Here is a 20,032-nt window from a genome sequence, read left to right as displayed (position 1 = left end):
AACAGAAATTTCAGACGTCCGGAGAAGCTTCTAACGCACCGACTGCCAGCAAACTACTAACATAACGTGCGTGGACAGATTTTCTATCCAACTGTCCGTAAATGTTTGAAGTTTAGGGTGAAACAGTCTGAATAAGCTGCTGACTCAACAACATGCTGATGGTGATATTTACCGCTACACTAATTTACTCTGCTTCAGTGTTGAGGAGGAGGATTATTCTTCTGCGTAGTGTTAGATCATGTTTTTTTTTAAGTTGCTTCACTTCCATTAACACATCTTTTTAAAGGATAAGTTCACATTTTTTTTTAAAGTCTATCAATACTCACATGCCTTTGTGTGTGTGTGTGTGTGTGTTGCTGTAATCAGAGATGATATTAAAGCGATTCAAATATAAAAGATGGGGAACAAAATCCACAATTTACCTATAAATTAAGAAGCTTCCAAAGATACAGTGTTTTATTTTGAAATTCACTCTTTTTAAATCGAATTTGATTCTATAATGACTGTAACTTTGGAAGATATAAACCTGATTTGACAAATCAAGACTGTTGAAGCCGCAATTTAGGTTGAACAAATGATTGTAGACGTCGCCCCTCCCCCATGACTTAGAAACTTAGATTTCATCAGAGCCGGTATAAACAGGAGGAACCGTTTCAGTTGTACATTATGTGCAGGTGAGCTGAACTTATCATGATGGTTATTTATCTCAAAACTTGCACAAATAAACCAAAACTTGCAGCATAACTAGACACAACCAGGAGTAAATGTGTTCTTGTAATTTGGGTGAACTGCTCCTTTAACAGCTCCAGCAGTGATCAGTGTGAGCGTTGTGGATGTTGGATCCTACCAGCAGCTGGATGGACTGTTGGTTAGTCTCCCACCAGCCTTCCTCTCTCCCTCCCCCTCTCCCTCTTCCTCCTCCTCCTCCTCCTCTCTGTGCCGAACAGCACAAACACCAGCACTGCTGCCCACATCTCCTCCAGCTCTCTGCTCCATGTTTACACGCCGAAGGGTTCGACCGAGCCGACTGGACCCACAATAAACACACACACGTACTGTCCAGTTCTCACCTTCAACAAGTCGTGGTTTTAGCTTCTTTTTGTTTTCTCTTCTCTACACCCTGAAGTCAGCTGCCGACACACAGCAGCTCAGTTTGTCTTCTTCTGTTATTTTTTTTTTTATAACCCAAATATCTTTCTCTCTCTCTCTCGCTGACTCTCTTCCTCTCTCAGCCGGCCAGCTCTCCTCCTCCCTCTCTCCCTCCCTCCCTCCCTCTCCTCCTCTCTTCATGCCAGGTAGATATTTCCTTTATTTCTCAGGAAGTATTTGATAGATCATTTTATGAGGAAATGTATCCGCCAGCAGCTCCCGTCTCCACAGCACAACAACAACGACAACCTAAATAATCCTTTTCCTGACAGATTTGCACCAAAATTTTAATTTTTAAACTTCATTTGGGAACGATCTCAACTAGCGTTCCCCGTCCCCGCCCCCCGCCCCCTCCTCCTCCCCCTCCCCCTCCCCCTCCCCCGCCGCTCCTCTTTATTCCACAGTGGCCCTTTTCATTTCACGAAAGGCTTTTTTTTAAAAAACAAATATTATCCTCCAATGTTTGGAGCAGCACCTGGAAGAGAGACCATCTTTATATTTTGTATTTGTTGAATTAATTTTGGTAGATTGTATTTTCTTTTTCAGATATGGGGAAAGCATTTTAAACTCAGAGGAGAACGAGGACCCCTGTGCTTTTTAAAGATCAGTCAACAGGAGTGTGGGGTGTTTTTATAGCCAAACAGACAGACAGACAACTCTACACCTATTCACTTGACTGACAGTCCTGCTTTTAACCTTTTTTGTTTACTTCTTTTTTTTTTTTTTTGTTTTGACAAGCAGAAGGGGTGAGAGGTCAATCCGAGAGCCGAAATGTGAAACTCTCTCTGCCCCTTGACAAAAAGTGTTGTATAGACTCTCATTCTTCACACCTCTACTTTGTTTGTTTTTTTTTTTTGTTTGTTGTTGTTGTCGTCAGGACAGCGTGGAATAATGACACTTGCAAAGTGGCGCTGAAAAAGTAAATAATGACATAACCATGAATAAAGGATTGTAAAATATTAATAAAAGAATTACTTTTCAGAAAACTGTACTCGTGTCGTGGTTTGTGAAGAGTCCTGTGAAGAGTTTCATCGCAGTTTTATTCCAGTTTAACAAGATGCTAATAAAGTATGTAAGTTCCTAGATAGACAGCTGGGAAAAGTCTTACTGCGTATTTGTTTACTCAGAGTGATGATATATGACATATGACATATGATATATGAGTTTAGGCAGCATTTTAGGCTGAAACTAACAATTATTTTCATTATAGATTCATCTGTTGATTATTTTCTCAATTAATAAATTAGTTGTTTGGTCCAGAAAATGGTGAAAAATGTTGATCACAGTTTCCCGAAGCCCAAGATGACGTCCTCAAATGTCGTCTTTTGTCCCGACCAGCAGTCAACAACCCAAAGATATTCAGTTAACTGTCACAGAGGACTAAAAAAAACAGAAATAACCCTAACCCTATAATATACAGAAAATAACCCTAACCCTATACTATACAGAAAATAACCCTAACCCTATAATATACAGAAAATAGCCCTAACCCTATAATATACAGAAAATAGCCCTAACCCTATAATATACAGAAAATAACCCTAACCCTATAATATACAGAAAATAACCCTAACCCTATAATATACAGAAAATAGCCCTAACCCTATAATATACAGAAAATAGCCCTAACCCTATAATATACAGAAAATAACCCTAACCCTATACTATACAGAAAATAACCCTAACCCTATAATATACAGAAAATAGCCCTAACCCTATAATATACAGAAAATAACCCTAACCCTATAATATACAGAAAATAACCCTAACCCTATACTATACAGAAAATAACCCTAACCCTATAATATACAGAAAATAACCCTAACCCTATACTATACAGAAAATAACCCTAACCCTATACTATACAGAAAATAACCCTAACCCTATACTATACAGAAAATAACCCTAACCCTATACTATACAGTAAATAACCCTAACCCTATAATATACAGAAAATAACCCTAACCCTATACTATACAGAAAATAGCCCTAACCCTATAATATACAGAAAATAGCCCTAACCCTATACTATACAGAAAATAACCCTAACCCTATAATATACAGAAAATAACCCTAACCCTATAATATACAGAAAATAACCCTAACCCTATAATATACAGAAAATAACCCTAACCCTATAATATACAGAAAATAACCCTAACCCTATAATATACAGAAAATAACCCTAACCCTATAATATACAGAAAATAACCCTAACCCTATAATATACAGAAAATAACCCTAACCCTATAATATACAGAAAATAACCCTAACCCTATAATATACAGAAAATAACCCTAACCCTATAATATACAGAAAATAACCCTAACCCTACAATATACAGAAAATAGCCCTAACCCTATAATATACAGAAAATAACCCTAACCCTATAATATACAGAAAATAACCCTAACCCTATAATATACAGAAAATAACCCTAACCCTATACTATGCAGAAAATAGCCCTAACCCTATACTATGCAGAAAATAGCCCTAACCCTATAATATACAGAAAATAGCCCTAACCCTATAATATACAGAAAATAACCCTAACCCTATACTATGCAGAAAATAGCCCTAACCCTATAATATACAGAAAATAACCCTAACCGTATAATATACAGAAAATAACCCTAACCCTATAATATACAGAAAATAGCCCTAACCCTATAATATACAGAAAATAACCCTAACCCTATAATATACAGAAAATAGCCCTAACCCTATAATATACAGAAAATAACCCTAACCCTATAATATACAGAAAATAGCCCTAACCCTATAATATACAGAAAATAACCCTAACCCTATAATATACAGAAAATAACCCTAACCCTAAAGAAGCTGGAATCAGAGAATTTTTCTTTAAAAAAAAAAAGACTCAAAACGATCTATCTATTATCTAAATAGCAAGGAACTAATTGATTAATCAACTAATCATCGCAGCCCTAGATAATTTTGTTTTATTCATAGCAGGAGACGGTGAGTTTTTCTTTAATATATCAATAACCAGATTTGATTTAAATTCCTTTAGCTATTCTATAAATTCAATCTGTTCAAAACAAATATTTAAAAGTACATCAGAAGAAAAGTTTTTGCCTCAGTTCACCATCACTTTAGTAGGAAGTCTGCAGAAGTGTTACAGTTCTGGCTTAAAGGAGACTCATTGTGATAGAAAATAGACTTCCTACAATTCATCAGCATCACAGAGAGGAGACTCAATGATCCCGATTACATGATGGTCCTCTAGTGGCCAACGGGGGACAGTTAATAGGATGGCCAGTGAATGAATTATGCTTTCTTGGTCTATTCTGTACACAAAACATCTATTTCCTGTCCGTCTGTCCAGGAAAAGGGATCCCTCCTCTGTTGCTCTTCCTGAGGTTCCTTCCATTTTTTCCTGTTAAAGGTTTTTTTTGGAGAGTTCTTCCTCATTGGAATCGAGGGCCTAAGGATAGAGTATGTTGTGTGTTAAAGCCCCTTGTGGCAAATTTGTGATTTGTATATATACTGTATAAAAACAATTAACTTCACAGCTAAAATGACACAACCATGCTGACTCATTTTAATAAAGCAAACCACCAGACCAGTGATTTTTGCAGCTGCCAGTCCATTAATTTTGAACTGTGTGAACTGAACACTGCTCCCACAGGTTTCAGTTTACTTCAGTAAACTATGAAAAATAACTTAATTTGTTAGAGAAATGGTGCATTCAAGAATGTTTCATAATCTGGTAATTTGTAGTTGCCAAAAAAGCATTTCACAATGAAGTATGTTGCTTTAAATATGATAAAAGATAATCAATAAAAAGACAAAGGAGAATGTAAATTTGGTCGTTTCTTGTGATGTAAGAATGACCCTGTGCACAACTGTATTATCACAACATAACTTAGACAGTAAAATAAAGGTGGTGAGTTCACTGTCATCAATATATCTCAAGCAGATTTCAAGTCTCTGCAATTAGGTTTTCATACAGAAATGAACTGGAAGCAATCTGAGATCACAAATCCACTAATCACACTGCCAAGTTAAATAAAGTCTGTAGTATTGATGATAACATTTTTATCAATTTAATGACTTAATACTGATATCACTACTTATCAGCTCTACATACTGTATATAATGTGCATTGTGGCATTTAGGGCTGAGTATTGTGATATTTTCATGATACCACTATGATACAATATGAGTTTTGATAAAGATGTTTTTTCTTTGCCTAACTTTGGGAAATTAAATCATTTTTTACATTTTACAAATTTAACAATATATGCCGAACTGCTCAATGTGTCAGTGTTAAATAATTAACAGTCCAATGTTTAAATATTTTCCTGTCATAGATCAGGAAAAATCTGTTTAAAGAATGAGTAAATAAGCATAAGAATATGAACGTGCATTTTTTTAATACTTGTTGGTACTCAAAAAGTACTGACATTACCTTTAACTTTAGCCATTTTGTTTGAATCTCAATAAACAATATACAACAAATCACTTATTATCAGTTCTTTCCTGCTACCAACCACCATCAGAGGGGAGATGTGGAATAACTGTATCTCCTCTGATGGTGGAAGACAGCCTTTTCAGTCCGGTGACTCTTTAATCTGATAAAAATGTGAGAAATAAACCAGAACTCGACTCTTTCAATCAGATGAAGTAGCTGCATCTCTGGGACCCGACGGTCTGTCCCTGCAAACGCTGCAGCAGCCCATTACTGCTGCACCTACCTGTCACTTCACTGATGAGCAGCATGAACATTACGTTCAGTGCATTCTACCTTTTAATAGCGTGACCGCATTATGTGGAACTATATAGAACAATAAAGCTTTTATGAAGCTTTAGTGGAAGAGGTTAGTGGAGGGATTAGAGAATGTGCCGCTTGTCAGGTTCTCAGAGAAACCCATTAGCGGGACCGATGTTTGGTTCAGGATTCAAGGTTGATGTCGAGATCCTTTTATTCATGTAGTCTCCATTTGTGTTGCTCATTGGCTCAATTGTGCACTGCATGACTGGGCACTACCTGTCAACAGAGGTGGGAAGTAACAGAGTATATTGGCTCAAGTATTGCAAAGTTTTGAGGTCTTATATTTCTCAAGAGTATTTTCACTTTTTGAAACTCAACTATATATTGCAGCTGTGGTCGTGTCCCCAGAAGATTCCCCAGTATTTCCTTGTGTTTCCCCTTCCCAGTGTTCCCAGTGCTCCCCTGTCTGTCTCTGGGTGCATTCCAAGAGAGCACAGACCAATGACAGCGTATTGACAGTGCAACGACAGGAGCCGCAATGGCAGATGAAGTAGTATGTCCAAGTTGTATGCATATGGCATGCAACAATATGTACTTTGTAAGGGCAGCTGCAGTACGTACTAAAAGTAAAAAGTAGAAGTATGTGATTTGAAACGCAGCATCTCTCTCTGTTTGTGTGTGTGTTGACGCGGGTGTGGTTCCCCTTCCTCGTTCTCCTGGTTCCCAGTTGTGTTCATCCTGCACACCTGTCTGCAATCGGCTCGTCACCTCTCCCAGTCTGCTCACCTGCTTCTCATCAGCTTGCAGCATATCTACCCCAGCTCTTCAACCACACTTCGCCAGATTGTTCAACCACAGTGGTGGTTACACTTCAAGGCCATCTAAGGTTGTATTCTTAGTGATCCAGTTTCTTCATGTTTCGTGTACTGACCTGCTTTTCGATGTCCCAGGATCATCACCCGCCTGCCTTCCTGCTTGTCTGTCTGCCTGCCAGCAACCTCCAAGCCTCCAAACTGCATTCCACACTGGCCACCACTCTCTCCTGCTCAAGCCAGCCGCACTCCTCCATTAACCATCAGTCACCCCTGCTGTTGCCAGATCCCCATTCTCTGCCATCAGATCCTCACTCCACAATAAAAACTCTTAGCACACCAACCTGTCCGTGCCCTGTGTTTGGGTCCCTCCTGTGTTTGTAACACTATACTTCAAACTGAAATGCTGTTTCAGGTGACTTCTTTTAGAATAATCATCACATCTTTGATAAATTTGTTCCCATAAAATGATCTTTTACTTTCAGCCGACGCAGGTGACCGTTCAATTTTAATTCTTCTCAATCTCAGCTCAGCATTTGACATGGTTGATCTCTCCTTTCTATTGGATCACCTTGAACAGTGGGTTGGCATCAGGGATACTGCCCTAGACTGGTTCAAATCCTATTTAGCAAGCAGAACTTTCTCATTAATCGTCGATGATGCCTCCTCCGTCGTGGCCCCTCCGACATGGTGTTCCCCAAGGCTCTATACTTGGCCCTTTCCTGTTCTGTGTGTATACGCTGCCTCTGGGACATATAATTCATAAACAAAATATTAAATACCATTGTTATGCAGATTATATGCCTATTTATGTCAAAGAAGGCAACTTTCATCATTTTTTTTATCTTATATGTCAGAATTAAAGTGCTGGATGTCCCAAAACTTTCTCTAGATAAATGAAAACAAATCAGAAATAATCCTTTTTGGTCCTCTAAAGTCCACACAAATGTCACAGAAACATCTTGGCTCCCTGTCTACACATGTCAGACCTGCAGCCAGAAACCTGGGTGTAGTATTTGACTGTTACCTCACATTTGAAAAGCAAGTTGCAAAAGTCGTTCAGTCATGTTCAGTCAACCTGATCTTGAGAAGGTGATACCTGCTTTTATTCCATCTCTGCTGCACAGCTTTTAACACATGCTAGAAGACGAGATCATATTACTCCTGTTTTAGCCTCTCTTCACTGGTTACCAGTCCCTTTTTGATTGATTGATTTTACTGATTACCTTTAAAGCACGTCATGGTTTAGCACCCAGCTACATTGCTGAGTTATTACTCCCCTACAACCAGCACAGCCTCAGATCGGCAGGCAGGACTCTTCTGGCTGTTCCTAAGTCACGGCTCAGGACTGAAGGGGACCAGGCTTTTGCAGTCAGGGCCCCTCAGCTCTGGAACTGCCTGAAGATCTGAATCTTTTAAATCACTTCTCAAAATGTATCTTTTTAGAAAGGCTTTTACTTAATTGTTACAACACTGTTTTAAAACTAAAATAAAATGGTTGACACCGTCTCTCCTTTAATCATTTTTTGTTGTTCTTCCTCACAGTTACACACATTCACATCTCCATTTTTTATTTCCAGAACAACCAGCACTTCCATTTTTGTCCACTAAGTGGCTCCTTCACAGCTACCTGGTTTAACTGTGTTGCTAAAGGGCACCTTGGTGATATATGCCCCCCCCCGAACCCACTCCACCACACACACACACACACACACACACTGCCCTCACCTCTGGGCTACCACCGCCCCACTTCTTTACAATCTGACTGCTTTCATGTGCGTGTGCCTGTGTGATGCTTGTTTACTCCTCACACGGTTTTTACCTCATGTAAACCGTAGTGCGACATATGGAGATGTGCCGCCATATGGCCGTGTTTTGCTGTTTGGCAGTGTGATGGCTGCAGAGACTCGCTCTCTCTTTCCTTTTCTTGGATGACTGGCTGCATGTACACCACATAATAACATGACTTAACCCAGGTCAACACCTGCAGATGTTTTTTTTTTCTTTTTGGAGGAGGGGTGTTGGCACAAGTCTCAAGTGTGGACGTTTTTTTGACGCGTGTGTGTAAATGTGTGAAAGGGTTTTAGTGTCTGCAAGCAAGAATGTGTGTGACAAAGTGTGGGAGATGCGAGTATGTTTGCGTGTTACTGAGAGAATATATGCAACCATATGTCATCGTTACTGACTTTGTATATCTAAGGATACACATTTTTAGGTTTTAAAGGAGTACGCTAGTGATTTAGTACTGTACCTCTATAAATTTGGGGGGGCTCACAAGAGAGAGCTTTTATAAAGCATGGCCAAAAATGATACAGCAGAGGCCAAGATATTCTGATTTTTTGGGCGTTTTCAGACCTGCACTCCAGTTGAATCGGACTCTGGTTAGTTTTCCCTCTTGATGTGATTCGTTTTGGCAGGTCTGAACACAGCAATCATACTAAGTGTGGTCCAAAACAACCGTACCAAGACCCATTGAGGAGGTGGTCTCAATCCGGTCCCAAATGAACTCTGGCATGATCCAACCTCGATCCGAACCAACTACTATACAACACATACTCTGCGAGTTTTAGGCTACACAGCTCCCATAGCCAGGTGTACATTGTGTACTGGGATGCTAATGAGCAAAATCGACAGTTGCTAGCAGCAACCAGGAGAATGGATTGAGGTCTGACCTGGACTAGCTCGATGAAGACCATTGCATTTTTAATATTTAGGCAGATAGGACCTTCTTCAGGACCTTCTTCCTGACCAATGAGCGGAGTGAATTGTAGTGATGTATTTTGATTTGCTTGGAAAAGAAACCAAACCAAGAGGGAAATGCACCACGTTTACCACCTCATCAACTGACCTGGGACCAGAGCAAATAGAACTATAGGTTTGAAAACGCCCTTAGTCCCTCATATGAGTCAAGCTCCAAAAATACTGAATCCTACATTACCCATAATGCAACCAAAAACCTACTTTTATTAGACCTTCTTTGTCTGGTAAATGCCCACATCTCTCAAACACCATTGCCCCACTTTGCAGGCTTCCTATCAAAAATTCTCCAAGCCCAAGCCAAAATAACCCTGATGACATCACTATTGCATCATCAGGTTTATTTTCTCCAATTTTTTTGCAATGCCTCCAGAACCACAGAAGACATTACACAACTGTTTCCAAAATATTAAGTAGTACCATGATGAGTAAATTGACCTTAATGTATGAAATCAGTGGAATGCAAAGGCTAACATGTTGATGCTACAGATAACTTTGAATCTTTAATAGTATTTATTATATTTTGAGTCTTTTGAACATGTTAGTGTGTATTTATTGATGGGGTGTTTTTTGTGTATGTCCCTCAAAATGATGAATGTTGTGTTGGATATTGTTTGTCAAAAAATAAGTAAAAATCTCTGCGTTTAGAAAATAATACAGCTGTAGTATTTATTAAAGCTTCCCAAAAGCCTGGTTTTGACAGCAGTGACATAAAACAAACTGCTGTTGAGATAATTTGTCCTATAAATCCTTGAAAAACAACAGGGCAAACTCACATTTTCATGATGATCAAGCAAACAAAGCAGCTTTTTGGTCTCTCACAAGTTGACATTTTGAAAGTTACAGAGCTTTCAGCATTGGCACCTTTGTACATGGGTTGTACATGTTTGTGTGTGTGCGTGCGTGTGTGAGTATGTGTGTGTGTGTGTCCATGTGTTTGCTCATGTGTATGAGTGACGCACTCTCTGCTGGCCAGAGGACACTTTGACTCATCCCTGTCTGTTGACTGTACAGAGATCTGGCAGGTCCACCACTGAGAGCAGCGCTGCGCCGGCTACAGCGTCAAACACACCCCCTCCCTCCTGCCCCGGAGGAAGTGATGTAAAGGCTGAACATGATGGAAAAAGAGGAGAAAACAAGCAAATGGAGACAAAGACCTAATTTTTTTTTTAGGTCTTTGTCTCCATTCCTCTTGAATCTTCTTCTTTCTCTTTCCGCTTTTAAAAACAGAATTTGCGACTTACTAAGAAACACATAAACACATGATTTGCTCTACGTGTGTGGAAAAACCGGTGATTACCGCTTAAAGACACACTGATAATCAGATTTTCTTGAAATGGCACATGAAAGTTTCACATTTGAATAAGTCAGGCTGAAACGTGAGGATGGGTTTATTGTCCCAGACATGACGCACAAACATGCTGAAAATCTCAAACAGAAATTTCTTTGTACTCTAAATTTTTAATTTTTAAGAACATCGACTATGCGTACCTTACAGCATGCTGGCGTTCAAGAGGACGCCATCTTTTCTTTGACCTACATTCTACTGTCTTGACGCTTATCCGTTCATACATGTTACTATAGAGATGAGGCGTTGGAGGTGGTGGTGCTGAAGCAGACGTGGAAAATGCCCTGAGAAAGTTTCTCAGCCCTGCTATTACACTCTGAACTGCTGGGAGCTCGACACAGCTGCTTGCTGAGAAAACCACAGCTTCAGAAATCCCTCAGCATCATATCTGGAAGCTTTACTGGTTCTCTGCAGAGTTTCAGCTGTGTTAGACATTGCGTGGCCAAGTAGAGATGGAGATGAGATAGAACGGGATGAGATGCGACACAGGTCAAGAGTCAGTCTGCACCTCAGACCGTTGAGCCTCCGCGGCAGCTCATACTGTGTGATTCAAGTCTCTGGCCTCTGATTAGAGTGTGACATGAAAACAGCCTGCAAGGGAAACTAAACTATGACTCAATCACAGAGCATCACATCAGAACGGGCCAGCACAAGAAAGCAACAAGCTCTCCCATGATCAACAGTCTTCTGACGCTCAAACAGGACCAAACAAGACTCTTTTTTTGGGCAAATGGTAACAGGTGAAACACCTAAATGGTCTGTATTGTCTTTCCATGACAATGGTGTTTGGGGATAATGTGCTAAGACTGCAATGGCCTCTAAAATTTTAAATTTGTCCAACATCTGAGCTACACCGAGCTTGTTTCCATAATGACACATCCACCATGAAGAAACTAAAACCTGACACCTGCTCTGACAAAATGATGCATGTATATAAAGAACATTGTGAAATATCCTGTCGAAGTTATGAGTCATCTGAGGACCTTGGATGACAACGTTGTTTTGTTTTGATTGTTACGTGGTTTAGAAATAATGGCTGATGAGTTCATTGTTTTCTATATTGGACTTATATTTTCATTCATCAAAGTAGTGTTGGCGCGGTTATAGATGAGTCATATCCCATACTTTTATTTCCAGATTTTTTTTCTCCATTTACCCGTGAGGATTTGACTAATATCCAATTCACAGAGTTTTGAAGGCAGATATCAACATTGATATTTATATAGTAAAGTTGTCAGCGGCTTATATTTTATGCAAATGTCATTGTATCTTTTAATATTACCATTTTAAGCTAAAGAAATACTACAGAATTGGCATCTATCAGGTTGGAAAAGCCTTTAAAACAACATTACTATTATGGGAAATTGCATTACATTACATTTATTTGTCTAAAGCAAATAATTATTTTTCTCTCTCTGACATATAAAGCACTGTACATCATGAGCATTTAGGGTTCAGTGTCTTGCTCAAGGAAATGTGAACAGGAGGAGTCCTGGATCAAACCACCAACCCTACACTTAATGGCCAGTTCTACCTGAAATACAGACACTGGGATACAAACTCACTAACACTCTCTACTGAAACCACATTGATTCAACTCTTTTATGGTGGACAACCATTTAAAACTGCACCAATCCATATTTTCATATTAACAATGGATCAAATGCCTATATGTGACAACAAAGGTGATGAACCCATTGACAGTTATCACCCGATTCTGCGGTTCCCCTTTGCTCTACAAAGCTTTTCAGCTCATTGTTTGGTTTGTTTTTTTTTAGACCCGCAACTTCACTGTTTTGGTTCACTCTCATCAGCATTGTTTCCAGACACGGCAGGCAGCTGTTTTCAGTGAAAACACTCTGATAAATCCATTAAATTGAATTAGAATGTATCAGCTAAAGACACAGATACTTCCCATAAGGGTTGGTGGAGACCAAAAACAGAGCTAAAAGGAGAGTGAATGATGAACTTACATTTGTTGGGTGTCCAGAAACACAACTCCAAATGAATGCTAATGTGTCTGCTGGATGTGTAATTATGTAATTATTAGCTAATGCATGAGCCATATTGAGTTTGTACAGTGATATTATGTCAGTTTTGTGTATACAGGTTGTTCTGCTGCCCCCAAGTGGCCAATAAAGTCAGTTAATACTGCTTTAAGTTTAGGGAAACTATTTTAGGGGGGTATTGGAAGCTTTTTTTTCTTGCCTTACAAGGGATGACTCTCCGGAGACTGAAAATGTGATCACTGTTATTAGTCTTTGGAGCCGTTTCTAAACAAACTAACATACCCAGACTGTTTGTGGTGAAGGAATATGTCACCCAGTGCAACGGTGTGGCTCATTGGCGTGTTTATAATAGGTTTTGGGCAACAACAGAGGTCTACGGCACAGAGGAGTAAGATATATCAGCCTTCGGGTACAATCACAATACTTGTAAGTAGATCAATTCATTGTTGGTTTGACTCTGGCACATGAGATTTGTTGACAATAAGAAAAATATAGAAAATCGCCAGCCACATCCTTTAAATCAAGAGCTGCTCAAAGGAACTATTTAAAACTTGATAAATACATTGCCTAAAGAAAATCATATTTTATGGCAAGTGTTCCATTCTTGTTTTTCTGTGTTCAGGGAGGAACCTTCATCTTCTCAGACGATGGTGACAGACGTCATTAATATATAATAACAGGGTAATATGTCCTGATACAACTGTCTATGTGTCATCCATGTCTTTAAACTCATCTCACAGACAACTCAGCTCATTCTCCTACATTCACCGACAGCGTCCATATTGAGTGCAGAAACCCTCTGGGTAATTTTACTGATTTCCTGTCCAGGGGTGAGAGTGGGGGAGGCGGTGGGGGTTGAGAAAGGCCAGAGAAAACAAATCAGGTGTCCACTAATGCCATGTTGTCGGCTGCATGAGACCTGAGAGTTTGACCTTCCTCATCTAATCAGAACAGTAAAGTCCCTCCTCATCCTCTGCTGTCAGTCGGACTGAATCCCCAAGGGGATCATTAAAGGTTCATTTCTCTGAGAAGTACCTCACATCATGCTGCCCCCTCTGAATCATATCTGCTCGGCCATATCTTCCTCCTCCACATGCTCTAATTTTGTTCTTGAAAAAAAAAAAATCTCTCTTTTTCTTTCTCTTTTCCCAGCTTTCTGTTGCTATGTTGTTACATTTTCATCTAGAGCTCACATTGTTGTGAGGATCTCAACCTAAATTCTCAATTTTACCACCGATGATGATCTATTAACTGAGGCTCACTCTGCTGTTGCATTTTCTATAAGAGACACTTATATAAAAAAAAAAGACACTTGTTCCTCTCACTTATAACTGAACTCTGTATACTGAATCATTTGTCACTGATTACCTGCTTGAAATGCAGCATTTGCTGGTGGAAATACCTGAAGATGTGACTTGAGTTCCTCTTTTCTCTGCTCTGCTGAAAGATAGAAACCAAAAGCTCTGTGACAAACAAAGAATATAAGACATGTTAATTATATAATAATGGCTACATATGTAAAATTAAAGCTTCAGCTATTGGATTTAATGGTATTTCTCATACTATAACATGAACAACATTTGAATTTTTGTTTATGATCTATCACCATGATATTTCTAGGATGTCTTTGATAATGTTTTTTTCTTTTTCACTAAAATATGTCATTTCTTAATCTTTTATTTCAGACTACTTGTATCTGAGTCATTCAAGACTGAACATCTAATACTTCACTGCTACATGAACTTTCTTTGGGTGTTCTTGTGAAAAATACATTTGCAAGCGAGAACATACTCGCTTTAATGTGCAAAGATGGTGATTATGGCGAATAAATGATGGTTAAAGGCCCTTAAAACTACAACGTATGTGCTCCAACATGAACATTTAAAGGTACAAAGGTAGAACACGCTTGATTGTTTCATGAGAGATTTCTGTGTTTTTCTCTGGGATTGTTTTACTGGTTTTTAGTTGGTGAGAAAAAGTGACATGTCACATACCTCTGAGCACCAATCAGAACATTTCAATTAAAATCTGATGTCACCTGTGGCGTTGTTTGCGCCTGTTGCCAGGCAACTATCAATCAAATGTGATCAAACCACACCCAAACAGTCCTCATGGAATATATTAACTGAGTTTTTAGTTTTAAGCTGTTAATAAATAATACCCAAGAATGTTTTTTTTTTCTCTGAACTTTAACTTGCTTATCTAGTCATTAATATTTAAGATTATAGGGAAATGGGTTAGACAACTAAAACACTTGGTTAGAGAAAGATTGTGGTTACGTAAGAAAAAAAGCTGGATTGTGGCGGGACATGCACTCTGGTCTCAAGCTGAAAATTTTGATGTAATACACGTAAATTGTGCACTGCAGAATTGTCAAATATGGACGTAACTCTTAGGAAACTAGGTTGTATTGGAAATAAGTGTTGAACTTAACTGTGTCATCCATGACATTTTGTTACTGTGTGGGATTTAATGTGTCCCTTCTCGTAATGATGCTGTTTACTCTTGGTTTTAAAATGCGTTTCAGTGATCCGAACACAATTGGACAGCTGAGACACATCACCGTTCACACCTGTGTCTATCACGCATCTCCAAGGTGTCCAGCTGACCGCTTCTGCTCATATTTTGTTAGTGCCTACGTCACTTCCGTTAGTAGGTCAAAGAGCCCTGCGCACAGTTGTTACAGTCTGTCGCCAGACAAGTACCAGATTCGTTTTGCACAGTTTAGCTAAGAAAACAAAAGTGTTTCAAGAACTAATATACATGTCAATATACAGCTATTCCAGCTGTTGAGATTGGCAGGACAAAGTCATTTCCACCGTATCAATATAAGTATAAGAAGGATAGGAAGCTGTTTTATGATATTCGTATGGAAATGTCCTTTGCTTCCTGAAAACTTTAATAATCATCTTGATAACTTGGTGTTTCATAACAGAAATCATGACTTCACAGCATCTTTGTAATCTGAGCACCTTTTCTTTTACCATTTAAGGTGAACTAATGGCTTTATGAGTCACCTTTAAGTGACTCATTTCTCCCCATCAGCTGAGATGTTTTACTCCCTCTGGCAGTAAACTGACACATACCACTAATGTTTTGGGATCAGCTAACCTTAAAAGAGCTTTAATGGCTTCTAAGTTTAAGGTTTCCTTTCACACAATGGTCTGGTAACAGGTTTGTTTCAATACAATCAATTAATGAAAAAGGATTCCCTTTTCACCAATGAATGGCTCATCAGTATTTATGCTGTAAATAATCAATGGTGACCATTGAAAACATCTGTCCTGAGATGTTTTTTTAAATGACAGTTTGATACTAAAATCTCCTTATGTGCTTTTAGTAGTAGGTCTATGCTGATCCAGAACACACCCGCATATTTAATTGAGTGTGATGCACAAAATTGATCTCCAGCAGTTCATTGATTGCAAGCTTAGTGAAGGTATTGATCAATTGATTGATACTTTAAGCTCTTGTTATGAAAATTCACTACAGACAACCAAACCCTAAATCACTGCAATGTTGTTCTAATTTAGCCGCAGGAACCTTCAGTCATGTCGGACATTACAGTGACATTAATTCTATTTCTATCTCCTCAGCTGTGTTGTATTTTTTTCTCTGACACGTGTATAATATTGCGAAATATACTGTATATTAAAGGTTTATCAGAGTCGTCTTTGTTGAAGGAACAGCTGGCAAATGTGGTCGGGTAGATTTGTGCCAACTCCTCTGGCTATTTGTGCAGAGACCAACATGTAGTTTCTCCATCTGCGGTTCGACCACAGTGTTTCTGCTCAACTCAGGTCAGCGCAGCTCTTTCCAGTGAAACCTACAGACTTGGAATAAATTATTTATTCGCATGAAAAAAAAAGGACAGTAACTTCCAAGCAGCTGGCAACTGTAGAGATTCACTAGGAAACAGACCATTTGAAGAGCATGACTTTGTCTAGCAAAAGGATCCGGTGGAAATTGAACCTGTGCAAACTGAGTTCAACCCCTTCTCAGGCTGACGTCAATCTTTTTACATGCTCCTGTAGTTTATACATAAGCACTGATCAACATCTTTTCATTTTTTACACCTAAAAATTTCATGTATTGAGAGTCAAAAGCCAGAAAACTGCCCACTGGGGGATGTGGAGGTTTTTGCAACCTGTTACTATGTGTAACATTCAATTATAGGTGAAAATTGAAAGGGATCATGAACTACATCAACGGATATAGTAAATGATAAATGGACTGCATTTATACAGCGCCATTCTAGTCTTATCAACCACTCAAAGCGCTTCGCAACACATGCCAACATTCATCCATTCACACACATTCATCCACTGATGGCAGCCTATCCAAAGCGCCCCACAGTGTTTCTATGCTCACCCATTCACACACACACACAGCAATTTGGAGTTCAGTATCTTGCCCAAGGACACTTTGACATGCAGACTGGAGGAGCCGGGGATCAAACCACCGACCTTCTGATTAGTGGACGCCCTGCTCTACCTCCTGAGCCACAGCCGCTCCATATATCTTAAAACTTATATCCAGTATGTCATATCATATGGCCTTATAAAGCAATAATAAACTGTAACTGTACTTCACTGTACTGTACTTCACCATCATCTTTGTTTTAAAGGGTCTGCTTTTTTTGTGTCCATGCACACACTTTTGTAACATTTACACTGAAAAATAAGACCTTTACTCAGTTTTCTATCTGTCTACACATTTTTGAATAACATAAATATAAGCCTACTGGTTGCTTTTTTTGGAAAAAAAACTATGCAAAAAAATAAAAATTAAAAAAAAAAGCAGCATGTAGGACTCATGACCTAATTCTTCCTAAAATCCTGGCCGTGTCCCTCGTTTTACGCATTCAGCTGTAAGAGAAACTGTGGTGAAACATTAAGCCTTTTTAAATAAAGAATTCATTTGCATAAACATGAATAAATAAAACGCTCAAAGTTAATTCAAATTTCATGTTAGCGAGAGAGGAATCTATTATATGAGAGGAGGACAACATGACTGATTTCTGATATTTACAGTCATAGAGAGTCAGTACTGACTGTTACATGAGTCAATATGTAATACACAGACTCAAGGCTAGTGTAAAGTATATGACCATGATGTGTAAATTCTTAGAAAATTAATTTAAACTGGACGTTTTTAGCCTTGTGATAATAATAAATGTGTGATAACACCTCAGCAAAGAATAGTAAAGAAAAGAATTATGTCTTCCTTTAAAAGTGCTGTTTTATTTAATGTGTAATTAAAATAAAAATCAGTGCACATGATAAGTAAAGGATGAAGCTTTTTGAGGATCATCCCGTTCACTCCGAGCCCTTAAAACGCAGCTACCACATGGCATTGAAATCACAGCGTTGAAGAGGCGGAAACACTGACAGGCGCCGACATGAAACACTCTGCTTTATTTACTGCCTGCTGACCTGTGAGGTCACTTATTTGATCTGTTATTTTCCGCTGACATGCCAGTGTGCATATTACAAAACCAACATGCCTGCTGCAACTAAAATGTGAATGTTCTGTGTATTTTTTTTTTTGTCCAGGATTTTATAACACTCAAAAGCAAACATCTAAAATGATCCTTTGATGGTTTTATGTACGGATAAAATGTGTACAATGACTCAAAAAAAAAAAAATTAATTGTAGCTAACGTTGCTTTTGCAGGTTTTTGCATCAGGATTACCTATTAATTGCTGAGGAATATAAACCAGGGCTTGAGGCAGAGTGCTGTAGAGATTTGCATATTATATTCTCTCTCTCTGGTTGTTGAAGTCAGCAGTGAGTGGCGGAGGCAAAAGGCTTGAGCTACAGAGGCCGGGCCAAGAGCAGAGAACAAGCCTCTGCTAATTTCCTGGCAAAAATTCATAATTAACACGTTGGATGTAAAGGCTGCGGTTGTCAAGGTAACTGATGACACCGCATTATCACTTGGCGCTTCTGCATCCTCCATCTCCCCCTCCTCCTCCTTCCTTTCATTCATCAAGCAGCAATTGAAGAGCTCCAAGCAGGATGAAAGAGGAGGGCAACCCCACCCAAATCCAGATTACACTCCTATCTTTTCACAGAAGAGGGTTCACACACCTTTTATTAGTGCGCTATTAATCTTGCAAAGTGAATTACCATGAGCGATTATTATAAATAGGGAGTGGTAAACCTGGGGAATCATAAGGGCATAATATTTTTATGGCTGTATACTTATATTGATATTTGTTTAAAGAGTCAGTTTAAGCAAATTATAAAAAAAAAAAAACTCACTTACTTCATTTATTAATGCAGATAGTTTTGGTTATTTCTGCCTCCAACCTATTACAATGGAGGTGAATGTTATTTCCATAGTGGTGCTCACATAATTGAAAAATGACATTTAACAACTTCTCTCTTTAGAAACGATGTCATCTTTACTCTAACTGATCCTCAGAACACTGTGTGAATAGTTTTTATAGAGACTGTTTCTTCAATGGACACTCGTTCCTCTGAAAACCATTCACAGCAAGATATGTGGGTTATTCAGAGTAAGAAAGGACATTGTTTCTGGAAAAAAAAAAAAAAAAAAAAAAAAAAAGGATGCTGCTGTTGAGCTTTTTTGAATGCCAGTGAAAATCTATTCATCTCCATAGTACTGAGATGGAGGCGGAAATTTCATCAATGGATTCAATCTCAGGGTAAATAAAACTATCTACATTGCTAGGCAACGCTTACTGTAAGTGAGGAATTTTTAATTTATTATCTATTTTGGGTGAAATGACCCTTTAGGTTGATTTTTTTTTTTAGCAAAAGGCTGGACTGGAGGTCAGCCACTTTAGCTAGTCTGATAACCTCTGAAATATTACCTCTGAATATCCAGTTATTAAATATGAAGAGAGACTATTTAGTAAAGGTGTTGTTCAGGCATATTGTCAAAAATCACTGTAATTACAATGTGTTAGCTTGCTTAGCTGATAACACCTCCAACACTGAGTACGGAATTAAATTTGTGTCAAAATAATTGAACAAAATCTCTCAAGAATACAAAAAAATTGAGAGTACAAAAAAAAAACTTAAATCAAAAAAAGTTACATCAGATGCAAAACTTCAGATAAAACTACACAAGAGAAAAACATTTTATTTACAATATTCTCCTCTTTTCTTTCACCGATCAGGATTTCTCTTTTGTTGCTGCTTTTTGCTGCTTAATTTTTCAGTTTCGCGGTTGAAATTTTCAGTTTCA

The sequence above is a fragment of the Thunnus albacares genome, chromosome 19 (genome assembly GCF_914725855.1).
Source record: "Thunnus albacares chromosome 19, fThuAlb1.1, whole genome shotgun sequence".
Lineage (NCBI taxonomy): Eukaryota > Metazoa > Chordata > Actinopteri > Scombriformes > Scombridae > Thunnus > Thunnus albacares.
This window is presented reverse-complemented; position numbering follows the sequence as displayed.